Below are 12,562 nucleotides of genomic sequence, written 5' to 3'. Positions count from 1 at the left end.
TTTAGTTTTTCTGACATAGCATTAGATATTTTTGATACAATTAATATATATGTTATAATTCTAGGTGCTTGAAGATTTAGCATGTCTTGCAGGTAACTCCTTGAATTAATTTATTCCTCAAACTTTATACTGTCCAATTAGTGTGAGGCACAACTCTGGGTTAGCAGTCAAATCAAAGCAAATACTATAAAATAACAAGAATAATAAATAAGAAACATTTAAAACATAACTTAATACGTCAAATCAAATCAGTAAATAACCATGCAGCATCAGGCAGTAGATTTTACGGACAGCACAAATTTGTCAGAATTCCTGGAAGTATACCCTTGAAAGTATCTGTAAAATAATTGTCTTAAGCAACTTCCTTAAAGGTTGAAAAGGGAGTGGGGCGCAGCTCACTGGAAGCCCATTCCAAAAGGATGGTGCTCCAGGTGAAAAGGCTCAATTGAAAACAAGCAGGTGGCTTTTGATGCTTTGGGAGTGACTTTAAGAAGGGCAATTTGCGGTCTAAAATCTTTAGGGTCAGTGTCCTGAATTACTAAGTACATTTATTTTTGCATTGCACAAGTTTATTATGCTTGCAGTAAAGAATTTATTAGGAACAACTTTATAAACCTCAGCAAGAAGTTGAAGAAACCAAGAAATAAGGAAACAAGAGGTTCCAGCCTCTCTGAATTAAGCAAAGGGAAGCAAACTTGAAAAACATTGCATATACTAAATGATAATCGTGATTTCCCCCACATTCCTAAAATATATTGGATGAAATATTGTTGTTTAATTTAGTAAGTTGCAAATAGTCTAGGCTCATTGATTCTGTAGGCATTTGGTAAGCTAACGCTGTAAATTTCATCTATGCTAGTTCCAACTAGCAACTATGCTAGTTGTGACTAATACACTTATTAACAGTGTTTAAGGGATTGAATTGTTTTGGGAAGCTTGTGCTATATATCCTGAAGTTAAAATGGGATGTCAGCTTCATATTAGAGTTAGAACCATTTAGACTCAGACTAGAACATCAATTTCCTGCCATGATTGACAGAGAATGTTGTTTTTCTCACTTGCGGGCTATGATAGTGGTGTCTTTGAAGAATTTGGTAGTTGCTGCTGCTGGTGCCAGAGTGTTATCAACATTAAAAACAGATGTCTTTCCATACCCTGAATACCTGCAAATGGTCCTGGCAAATGACCTGTTGGTTCAAGTCCTCCTCTTCTGGTTTCTCTTTTTTCAGGGGCAGGGTGGAGAAGTGGAGTCAAATTTCTTCACAACTGCTTAACTTGCTGTTCAGGTCTCAAGATCTATGTCTTCCTATACAGGTGTTTTGTGTATGTGTGTTTACTACATCCTTTTGCAATCCCTCACCCAAATCTTGTCCATTGATCTTGATTTTTAACTCAGTGCTCAATTAATATACACACAGTTGGCCTCTTTGTACTTTGGCACACATCATATACATATCCTGTATCTTCAGGTCAGGTAAGAGATTCTGTGTGTGTGTGTGGGGGGGGTTATCTGTAGATTTTGCTTGTAAATTGGATTGAATGTTTTTTGAAATGCCCTCCCCCCTATGTTCATAGCCTAAGTGTTTCTGTGGAGTCCCCTCTGATCGTCGTTGTTGTTGTTTAGTCGTTTAGTTGTGTCCGACTCTTCGTGACCCCATGGACCAGAGCACACCAGGCCCCCCTCTCTTCCACTGCTTCTCGTAGTTGTGTCAAATTCATCTTGGTTGCTTCGATGACACTGTCCAGCCATCTCATCCTCTGTCGTCCCCTTCTCCTCCTGCTGTCACACTTTCCTAACATCAAGGTCTTTTCCAAGGAGTGTTCTCTTCTCATGAGATGGCCAAAGTACTGGAGCCTCAGCTTCAGGATCTGTCCTTCCAATGAGCACTCAGGGTTGATTTCCTTTAGAATTGATAGGTTAGTTCTCCTTGCAGTCCAGGGGACTCTCAAGAGCCTCCTCCAGCACCACAATCAAAAGGCATCAATTCTTTGGCAGTCTGCTTTCTTTATGGTCCATACAGGAAAAATCATAGCTTTGACTATTTGGACTTTTGTTGGCAAGGTGATGTCTCTGCTTTTTAAGATGCTGTCAAGGTTTGTCTTTGCTTTCCTACCAAGAAGCAGGCGTCTTTTAATTTCGTGGCTGCTGTCTCCATCTGCAGTGATCATGGAGCCCAAGAAAGTAAAATATGTCACTGCCTCCATATCTTCCCCTTCAATTTCCCAGGAGGTGATGGGACCAGTGGCCATGATCTTAGTTTTTTTGATGTTGAGTTTCAGGCCGTTTTTTGCAGTCTCCTCTTTCACCCTCATTACAAGGTTCTTTAATTCCTCCTCACTTTCTGCCATCAGAGTGGTATCTGCATATTGGAGGTTGTTGATATTTCTTCCGGCAATCTTAATTCTGGTTTGGGATTCCTCCAGTCCAGCCTTCCGCATGATGTATTCTGCATATAAGTTAAATAAGCTGGGGGACAATATACAGCCTTGTCGTACTCCTTTCCCAATTTTGAACCAATCAGTTGTTCCATATCCAGTTCTAACTGTTGCTTCCTGTCCCACATATATGTTTCTCAGGAGATAGACAAGGTGGTCAGGTACTCCCATTTCTTTAAGACTTGCCATAGTTTACTGTGGTCCACACAGGCAAAGGCTTTTGCATAGTCAATGAAGCAGAAGTAGATGTTTTTCTGGAACTCTCTGGCTTTCTCTATAATCCAGCAATTTGGTCTCGAGTTCCTCTGCCCCTTCAGAATCCAGCTTGTACTTCTGGGAGTTCTCGGTCCACATACTGCTGAAACCTACCTTGGAGGATTTTGAACATAACCTTGCTAGCGTGTGAAATGAGTGCAATTGTACGGTAGTTGGAGCATTCTTTGGCACTGCCTTTCTTTGGGATTGGGATGTAGACTGATCTTTTCCAGTCCTCTGGCCACTGTTGGGTTTTCCAAACTTGCTGGTATATTGAATGTAGCACCTTAACAGCATCATATTTTAAGATTTTAAATAATTCAACTGGAATGTCATCACCTCCACTGGCCTTGTTGTTAGCCAGGCTTTCTAAGGCCCACTTGACTTCGCTCTCCAGGATGTCTGTCTCAAGGTCAGCAACTACATTGTCTGCGTTGTCCGGGATATCCAAATCTTTCCGATATAATTCCTCTGTGTATTCTTGCCACCTCTTCTTGATGTCTTCTGCTTCTGTGAGGTCCCTACCATTTTTGTCCTTTATCATGTCGATCTTTGCACAAAATGTTCTTTTAATATTTCCAATTTTCTTGAACAGACCTCTGGTTTTTCCTTTTCTGTTATTTTCCTCTATTTCTTTGCATTGTTCATTTAAGAAGGCCCTCTTGTCTCTCCTTGCTATTCTTTGGAAGTCTGCATTCAATTTTCTGTAGTTTTCCCTATCTCCCTTGCATTTTGTTTCCCTTCTCCTCTCTGCTATTTCTAAGGCTTCGTTGGACAGCCACTTTGCTTTCTTGCATTTCCTTTTCTTTGGGATGGTTTTTGTTGCTGCCTCCTGTACAATGTTACGAGCCTCTATCCAAAGTTCTTCAGGCACTCTGTCCACCAAATCGAGTTCCTTAAATCTGTTCTTTACTTCCACTGTGTATTCATAAGGGATTTGGTTTAGATTATACCTGAGTAGCCCAGTGGTTTTTCGTACTCTCTTCAGTTTAAGCTTGAATTTTGCTATGAGGAGCTGATGATCAGAGCCGCAGTCAGCTCCAGGTCTTGTTTTTGATGACTGTATAGAGCTTCTCCATCTTTGGCTGCAGAGAATATGATCAATCTGATTTCGATATTGCCCTTCTGGTGATTTCCATGTATAGAGTCGCCTCTTGTGTTGTTGGAAAAGAGTGTTTGTGATGACCAACTTGTTCTTTTGACAAAACTCTATTAGCCTTTGCCCTGCTTCGTTCTGAACTCCAAGACCAAACTTCCCTGTTGTTCCTTTTATCTCTTGGCTCCCTACTTTAGCATTCCAGTCCCTAGAATGAGAAGAACATCTTTCTTTGGTGTCAGTTCTAGAAGGTGTTGTAAATCTTCATAGAATTGTTCAATTTCAATCTCCTCAGCAATGGTGGTTGGTGCATAAACTTGGATTATTGTGATGTTGAATGGTCTACCTTGGATTCGTATTGACATCATTCTATCATTTTTGAGATTGTATCCCATTACAGCTTTTTCCACTCTTTTGTTGACTATGAAGGCTGCTCCATTTCTTCTACGGGATTCTTGCCCAGAATAGTAGATATGATAATCATCTAAGCTGAATTCGCCCATTCCTGTCCATTTTAGTTCGCTGATACCCAGGATATCGATGTTTATTCTTGCCATCTCCTATTTGACCACCTCAAGCTTCCCGAGGTTCATAGATCTTACATTCCAGGTTCCTATGCAGTATTTTTCTTTGCAGCATCAGACTTTCCTTTCACTTCCAGGTGCGTCCGCAGCTGAGCGTCCTTTCAGCTTTGGCCCAACCACTTCATTAGCTCTGGAGCTACTTGTACTTGTCCTCCACTCTTCCTCAGTAGCATGTTGGATGCCTTTCAACCTGAGGGGCCCATCTTCCAGCGTCATATCTTTTAGCCTTTTGTTTGTGATCATGGGGCGTTCTTGGCAAAGATACTGGAGTGGCATTGCCATTTCCTACTCCAGGTGGATTGCGTTTAGTTGGAACTCTCCACTATGTCCTGTCCGTCTTGGGTGTCCCTGCACGGCATAGCCCATAGCTTCTCTGAGTTACTCAAGCCCCTTTGCCACGACAAGTCAGCAATCCATGAAGGGGGTCCCCTCTGATACAGCTTGTATGTTCTCAGTCATCAGTTTTTCTTTAAATACTTTTAAAGAACCAGCTTGGGTAGTTTAAGTTCAAAGTGAAGGGTCAACTGAAAAACATTTCTGATCCCATTTGGCTGAAACTAACAGGAACAAAGGGACGTGGTGGCGCTGTGGGCTAAACTGCAGAAGCCTGTGCTGCAGGGTCAGAAGACCAAGCAGTCGTAAGATCGAATCCACATGACGGAGTGAGCGCCCGTCACTTGTCCCAGCTCCCGCCAACCTAGCGGTTCGAAAGCATGCAAATATGAGTAGATTAATAGGGACCACCTCGGTGGGAAGGTAACAGCGTTCCGTGTCTAAGTTACACTGGCCATGTAACCACGGAAGATTGTCTTCGGACAAAACGCTGGCTCTGTGGCTTGGAAACGGGGATGAGCACCACCCCCTAGAGTCGAACACGACTGGACAAAAATTGTCAAGGGGAACCTTTACCTTTACCTAACAGGAACAAACAATGCATAGCTTTTAAAACCATGTCCACCCTACAAAATCTCCTGTTCAGAAACAGCTTTGGCCCAGTTTTCTGTTCATAAAAAAGTGGCTAAATAGGTGAGTTATAAAGAAGCTGCCTTAGTTTTGAAGGCCATGAGCACAACCTTGGGCAGGATATGATATACAGTATGAGCAATGTGTAATTACACAGTATCTGTAAAACCTGCTAGTGGAACATGCATGCTGAAGGCTAAAGACAAGATTCTTAGTAGTTTGAGAAGTTTCCTCTAGTGTGTTTGATGTCTTGAGACATCTTTTCAGAATAAAATTGGTGAGAGGATTGAGCAATTGCTGTTTCTGAGGTGGTCCAGATGTAATACTAAGCCATAGTTTAATGCAATATTGGGAAATTTCAGTAGGTTTTACAGACAGTTTTCTATCTCTGTAGGGGCACATAGCCCACAGAAATGCCTCACAATAAAACAAAACAAAACAAAAACCCACCCCCAGCAAATAAGGACATGGCTGGAGTCTATTTCTAGTCTTGAAAAAAATTGTATTTTTTGGTATTAAATGTGCATCAGGTACTGTGATGTATTTAAAATATGAATTGCTGCTTCTGGAGACTTTCATAACGAGAAATTTCCTTTTTTCTTTCCCTTTCCTTTTGGCTGGGGAGTTATTTTTGGTAGTGGTCAATGTTCCTTCTAAGCTGCACGTGAACTCGTTTGCCCAGAGCTCCATCAGGACTGCACGCTAACAGCTGGTTTGTTTACTTCCCGTTTCTAATGAAGCCCCACCCACCCCTATCAAAACTACAGTTCAGTGCATTCCAATGGGGGGAGGAAATTCACCAAAAATTAACGAAGAGTCAGAACAAAGCCAAATTAAGTTTGCAAAGGTTTTACAAGGTGCACTAACGATCCCAAGCATTTAGAACAGTTTTTGAACATTTTAAGACACATTTAAAATAGCGAAAACGGACATCGCTAAGCGAAACAGGGGGACCTAAACTGTCATCGCTAAGCGAGGCAAGGTCCCGAATATCGTTATGCAAAATTTCCCCATAGGAAACATCGCTAAACGGAGCGCAAAATCGCTCCAAAAACCTCATCGCTAAGCGAATACATTGTTAAACGAGGCAATCGCTAAGCGAGGCACCACTGTATACTGTACTTCATTTTGCCATAAAATATGTTACCAACTGAGTAATTGTCTGCCAGTTCAATCCTGTGAAAGATTACTGAGAATTATGTCCTACTGAATTCAGTGAAACATATTCCCTTACAGCATGTGGATAAGGTTGCAGTCTTAATCAGACAAGTGATTTGGCCAAAACCATAGTGAGCATTGTGGTCAGAGTGGGTAGTAGAATCTGCGTAAATTTCTATGATCCACAATAGTTCTCTACTAGGACTAACCTACTAACAGTAGCTTTTTGCTTGGATAGATGGAGAAAGAAAATTATTAAAACTTTTCAAAATTGAATTGTGTGTATATTATGTTCTACTAGCTCTTTTCTCAGGGTTCTTCAGTTCTGTCATAGTTTTCTTCTAAAACATAATTCAGTCAGGCCAATTCAATATGTTTGGATACCTGATTGTAAAATATGCTCATATATTTCAGTTTTGTGTAGTTGTCAGGCACAGAATGCACATTTTGAACTGTGCATGAGGTTACTGTGTCTTTCCACTAGATGGCTCACATAAGCTGCGTTTCCTGCTATATGTCAAATGAGTAGAAATGTCATACATTAAATATTGTATTTAAATAGGTCGAGGGCACTCTGAATGATAGCCGGCAGCTACTAAAATGTTAGTGTGTAACAATATTGTAGAAGTAAATTAACACTTTCAAAATTCCCCAGTGATTATGTAGAAAAATATTTGAATGTATGACTGTGAAGATAAATAGTGCAGGGAAAGCGCCCCAGAAGGAGACCACAACTGCGACACAAGGATATCTGCAAGCGGGATCTGGAGGCCTTAGGAATGGACCTCAACAGATGGGAACCTTGACATCTGAACACTCCGCCTGGAGGCAGGTGGTGCGTCATGGCCTCTCCCAATTTGAAGAGACCCTTGTCCAGCAGGCCGAGGCAAAGAGGCAGTCCCGAAAGCAACAAAATCAGGGAGCTGGACAGGGGACAGATTGTATTTGTCTTCATTGTGGAAGGGATTGTCACTCTCGAATTGGCCTTTTCAGCCACAAGAGACGTTGTTCCGAGTCCTCCATACAGAGCACATTACCATAGTCTCTTGAGACTGAAGGATGCCTCATCTAATCTAAGATAAGATAAATAGCAAAATATGTTAGTTGTTGGCTAGAGAGCTTGGTAAATTGGAGTATCTGGCCACAGAGCCAGGAGTTGGGAATTCGATTCCCCATGGTGCCTCACTGGAGAAGAACCAGCTATCTTAGCCTTGGGCAAGCTGCATAGTCCCAAAGCAGCTAATGGCAAACTGCTTCTGAGTACTTTACACCTAGGAAACCCTAGCAAGGGCCAATAGAAGTTGAAATAGACTTGATATTTCAATTTATGTAATCTCATGTGTTGGAATATGAGTTATTTGCAGATGACTATTATTATATTGATTTGTGGCAAATTGCAGGAGCGTCATATATGCATGAGGTTTGGTTTTCTTTGGATGGTCACTGTAGCATATAGGGTTTGGTGGTTAGGTTTATTGAAAGGCATAAACTGTTTAAGCATAGGTAGAAGCACACTTTGTACTACAAATCTAGTACACCAAATCAGATCTTCAGAGCAGATAATCTTGAAAACTTTAATGCTTTTAGCTGCATAAAGAGTGTCCCAAGTTTTATTCCTCTGTATCACACTGAAATACAGTGGTCCCCAACCTTTTTAATGCAGGGGACCGGTTTTGTTGAAGACCATTCTTCCAAGGACCGGGGGGGGGGGGCAGCGGCGGAATCCATGAATGGGGCATGGGGGGGGGGGCATCCGTGTGTGGGGTACTTGTTATGCAGTAGTATGTTATGCCATCATTTAAAGTGCCTCTGAGGAATCCCAAATAAAGATCAGCTATGCTAGTAGGTCTTTCCTGACATTTTCTTAGTCACATCCTACAGCAGAAGCCATGGTCCACAGAGAGCTTTCAAAGCACCAGAGGGATCTCATTGTTCAAAAGGTATCAGGAGAAGGGTATAAAAGAATTTCCAAGGCATTTGATATACCATGGAACACAGTGAAGACAATCATCATCAAGTGGAGAAAATATGGCAGAACAGTGACATTACCAAGAACTGGACATCCCTGCAAAAGTGATGAAAAGACTAGAAGAAAATTGTGCACTTGTGCCAAGAGGCCTACAGCAATATTAAAGGAGCTGCAGGAATATCTGGCAAGTACTGGTTGTGTGGTACATGTGACAACAATCTCCCGTATTCTTCATATATTTGGGCTATGGGGTAGACTGGCAAGACGGAAGCCGTTTTCTTACGAAGAAAAACATCCAAGCCTGGCTAAATGTTGCAGTAACACACCTGAAGTCTCCCAAAAGCACGTGGGAAAAAGTGTTATGGGCTGATGAAACCAAGGTTGAACTTTTCAGCCCTAATTCCAAAAGATATGTTTGGTGCAAAAACAACATTGCACATCACCAAAAGAACACCATACCCACAGTGAAACATGATGGTGGCAGCATCATGCTTTGGGGTTGTTATTCTTCAGCTGGGACAGGGACATTATTCAAGGTAGAGGGAATTATGAACAGTTCCAAATACCAGTCAATATTGGCACAAAACCTTCAGGCTTCTGCTAGAAAGCTGAACATGAGGAGGAACTTCATCTTTTAGCATGACAACAACCCAAAGCATACATCCAAATCAACAAAGGAATGCCTTCACCAGAAGAAGATTAATGTTTTGGAATGGCCCAGACAGAGCCCAGACCTGAATCTGATTGAATATCTGTGGGGTGATCTGAAGAGGGCTGTACCCAGGAGACACCCTTGCAATCTGACAGATTTGGAGCGTTTTTGCAAAGAAGAGTGGGCAATTATTGCCAAATCAAGATGTGCCATACTGATAGACTCAAACCCAAAAAGGTGCTTTGACAAAGTATTGGTTTAAGGGTGTGCACACATATGCAACCATATTATTTCAGTTTTTTATTTTTACTTCCCTCCATCTAAAAGATTTCAGTTTGTTGTTCAACTGAATTGTCCAGTTCATAGGTCTCATTAAAGGTGGAAAAAGTTCTGAAATGATTTATCTTTGTCTCATTTTTTACATCACAGACACTTCACATTTTAACAGCATTGTGTAAACTTTTTATATCCACTGTAGCTCTTAATTTAAAAACCAGCACAGTAGCACACTGTGCCACATAAGCGCAGGAATGTTAAGTAAAATATGTCAATGGCTTACATTCTGTTTCACAGCAATGCAAAATTATATCATTTAGACACAAATTGCCTTTCATTAAGAAATCTCCATAGATGTTATCTGCATGCAGCAGATGTCTACAGAAACTTCCTCATTTTGGGTAATTTGTGTCTAAAACGTATGCCTTTTGTGTAACTGCACAAGATTTCAGCCAATGGATGGAATCCTACTAGTATGTGGGCAAGGTCTGCATAACTTGCCACAGCTAACTGCAGCTAATTGACAATGTGCTCAGATGAGTCTGAGTTTCAGTCTTTGGAAAACTTCCAAACTAATTAACCCCGCTTATCAAACATATTTGTCATATATATACACTGTGTGTAAAGGTAAAGACAGTACTAGTAGAGACAGATGTGCAAGATGATTTTGTACAAGTTAAGCTGCAAATGACTTCTGTCAACTGTGTTCACTGTGACTCACACTCAGGTACTGTAAATGTACTGAAGATTGTAGCTTTGCACATAATATTATCTGCATTAAAACTATGGCTGAAATCCTGTTGCTTACATACATGGAAGACAAACAAAAAATTCCAGGAGCTTCTGGCTGGCAGTTAACAAGCCCTAGCTGAGATTTTAGATTGTGTGCCAAGTCACTAGGAACATATGCCCCAAGAATTCCAGTGATAACCCATGAATTGCCAGCTAATAAGACAATGATACTAACAGTGTGTCATCAAGTCAATACTGACTTTTGACAACCCCTTCCAGGGTTTTCTAGGTAGAGAATATGTGTTGGCATATGTATGTGTGGCAGAACAGTTAGAAAAATGACAAAATCCTTAAACAGATGAGTCATTTTTCTTGGACTATGAGAGGTTTCTCATTCCTTCTATGTAAATACATTTAAGGATGTTTAACTCTGCATAGAATTCAGCTACAAAAGTTGTCTTAAGATCCCCAACAAAACGTTAAGCAAAGAAACACCCAGATGCTGAGACTGAATTTTCTTATGCACTCAATAAGCATACCAACATTTAAATACACCAACATTTTATTACGTATCTTAACTCAAGAGATGGCTGAAATTTTCAGTCAGAACTATTCCTATAAAATAGCACTATTAATTCTACACCACCATGGGAATAGTTTAGTGCCAACAGCATGCCTATGAGCATAAGAGTCAAGGCTGTAGGGTAGATTAAAGGCAAAGATCTGGGAGTGAAAGGGGCAGAGAGTCCCTAATAAAGATTTGTGGCCATTCCTTGCTTTCCACCATCAAAGCAATTCTCCCAATTCTGTTGCATTTCTGAATAATGCACTGTAAAACTAGCAGGGACCCTAAAGTTGGCTTGAAAATACCCAATCCGACTGTATACAGACTTGACGCTAAACGTCAAGCATGGAAAGTACTCCATATATTGCTGCAAGCAAACGACTGACTAGCAGAAATTAAAAACAATGAGGGCAAGTCCCAGCACCCAATCTGTCTTACTATGTAGGGAGTTTGTTTTAGGATCATAAGACCCAAAGGAGGATCGGTGTCTTACTTAAGGAAATAAATAAGAACTTGCTTTTAAAAGAGGAAAGGTGCTTAAAGAGAGGAGAAAAGAGGCTGGAATTGTCACTTTGTTATGTTAGTTCTCTTCCCCGCCAGCTTTCTGTGCCTCCGGCAAAGATTAGGCTGCTGAAAAGTTGATCTTTTCCTAAGACTTCTCCAGCTTTGCCGGTCAGGCAGCTTGGCTCTCCTCTCCTGGACATGTCAGGCTTTTTGATGAAAAGTATAAGCAGAAATTGTTGTGTTCTGGTCCATTTAACGACTAAACAACAACAACAAATAAGCACAAAGCCTGTCTATCTTAACGGGCTGACAAGCCTTGAGCCATTTGGTAAGGGAGCCCCGCGGGAAACGGGTCATTGCTGGTGGGGGGGAAAGGAAGCGGGCAGCGGCTGAGAGAAAGATTGAAATGGCCAGGAAGAAAGAGGGCAGCTGGGGCTGACGAAGGGAGTGTCTGACTTCAGGGGCAAGGGAGAATCTCAGCCCCTCTTCGGCTCCAAAACAACGTAGGGACTACAAGCCCCCCCCTGCGCTTCCCCCTTCTCCTTCGCCCTGAGCATCCTCAGTTTGGGGAGTAAGGGGAGCGCTAGCTCAGCCTCCCGTACTCCTTCCTCACAGAGAAAGGCCGCCACTTGTTCTCCCTTCCAGGCAACCGAGTCCTCACCCACTAACAACGCCCCACCATTCAAAGAGGAGGAGAAAGAAAGTGCTGTCTTTTTGTTTTGAGACCTTCAAGTTTCCGGCAGACCGCTCTGTCTCTTGCCTGCACAAGCGCCTCACCGCCGTTCGTGCATGCACACGAGTGCGCGCACAGGCGCAAACAGCATTTGTAGGGGTGAGTGCATGCAGGGGTGGTGGTGGGAGGTCTGTCTTTGCTGCCCGGTCGGGCTCAGGCCACGGACCAGTGCTGGGCCGGGGACCGGGTGTTGATGACCTCTGCTGAAATATGGAACTCTTTTGTTCTCTATTCACATTTAGCTTGTCACTTTCTCTGCCTTGAGGAGGAAATAAGGACAGGTAATCTCCAATTAATACATAACTGTCTTGCCCTTTTAAGTAGCAATTCTATAATATGGTTGTTGTAGGTTTTTTGGGCTGTTTGGCCGTGTTCTGGGGTTTTTTCTTTCTAATGTTTTGCCAGTTTCTGTGGCTGGCATCTTCAGGAAACAGGAGAAGAACTCTTTCTGTGTTCTCAGACAATTCTACTCCTGTCCTCTGAATTTGCCAGCCAGAGAGACTGATGATATATTAGGAAGAAATAACTCCAGAATATGACCAAAAAGCCCAAAAAACCTACGACAACCATTGGATCCCAGCTGTGAAAGCCTTCGAGAATACAATTCTATAATACAGTAATTAACTCCCATGGAAACCC

General features: G+C 41.9%; 1 protein-coding gene across 9 annotated transcripts in view; it reads left to right on the top strand.

Moving 5' to 3' along the window:
- Positions 1–12,562, top strand: part of RAPGEF6 (Rap guanine nucleotide exchange factor 6) — a 209,997-nt gene that overhangs the window by 24,063 nt on the left and 173,372 nt on the right. The gene's annotated exons all lie outside the window — the stretch shown is intronic.

Source organism: Pogona vitticeps, chromosome 2 (assembly GCF_051106095.1).
Source record: "Pogona vitticeps strain Pit_001003342236 chromosome 2, PviZW2.1, whole genome shotgun sequence".
Taxonomy (NCBI): Eukaryota; Metazoa; Chordata; class Lepidosauria; order Squamata; family Agamidae; genus Pogona; species Pogona vitticeps.
This window is presented reverse-complemented; position numbering and strand designations above follow the sequence as displayed.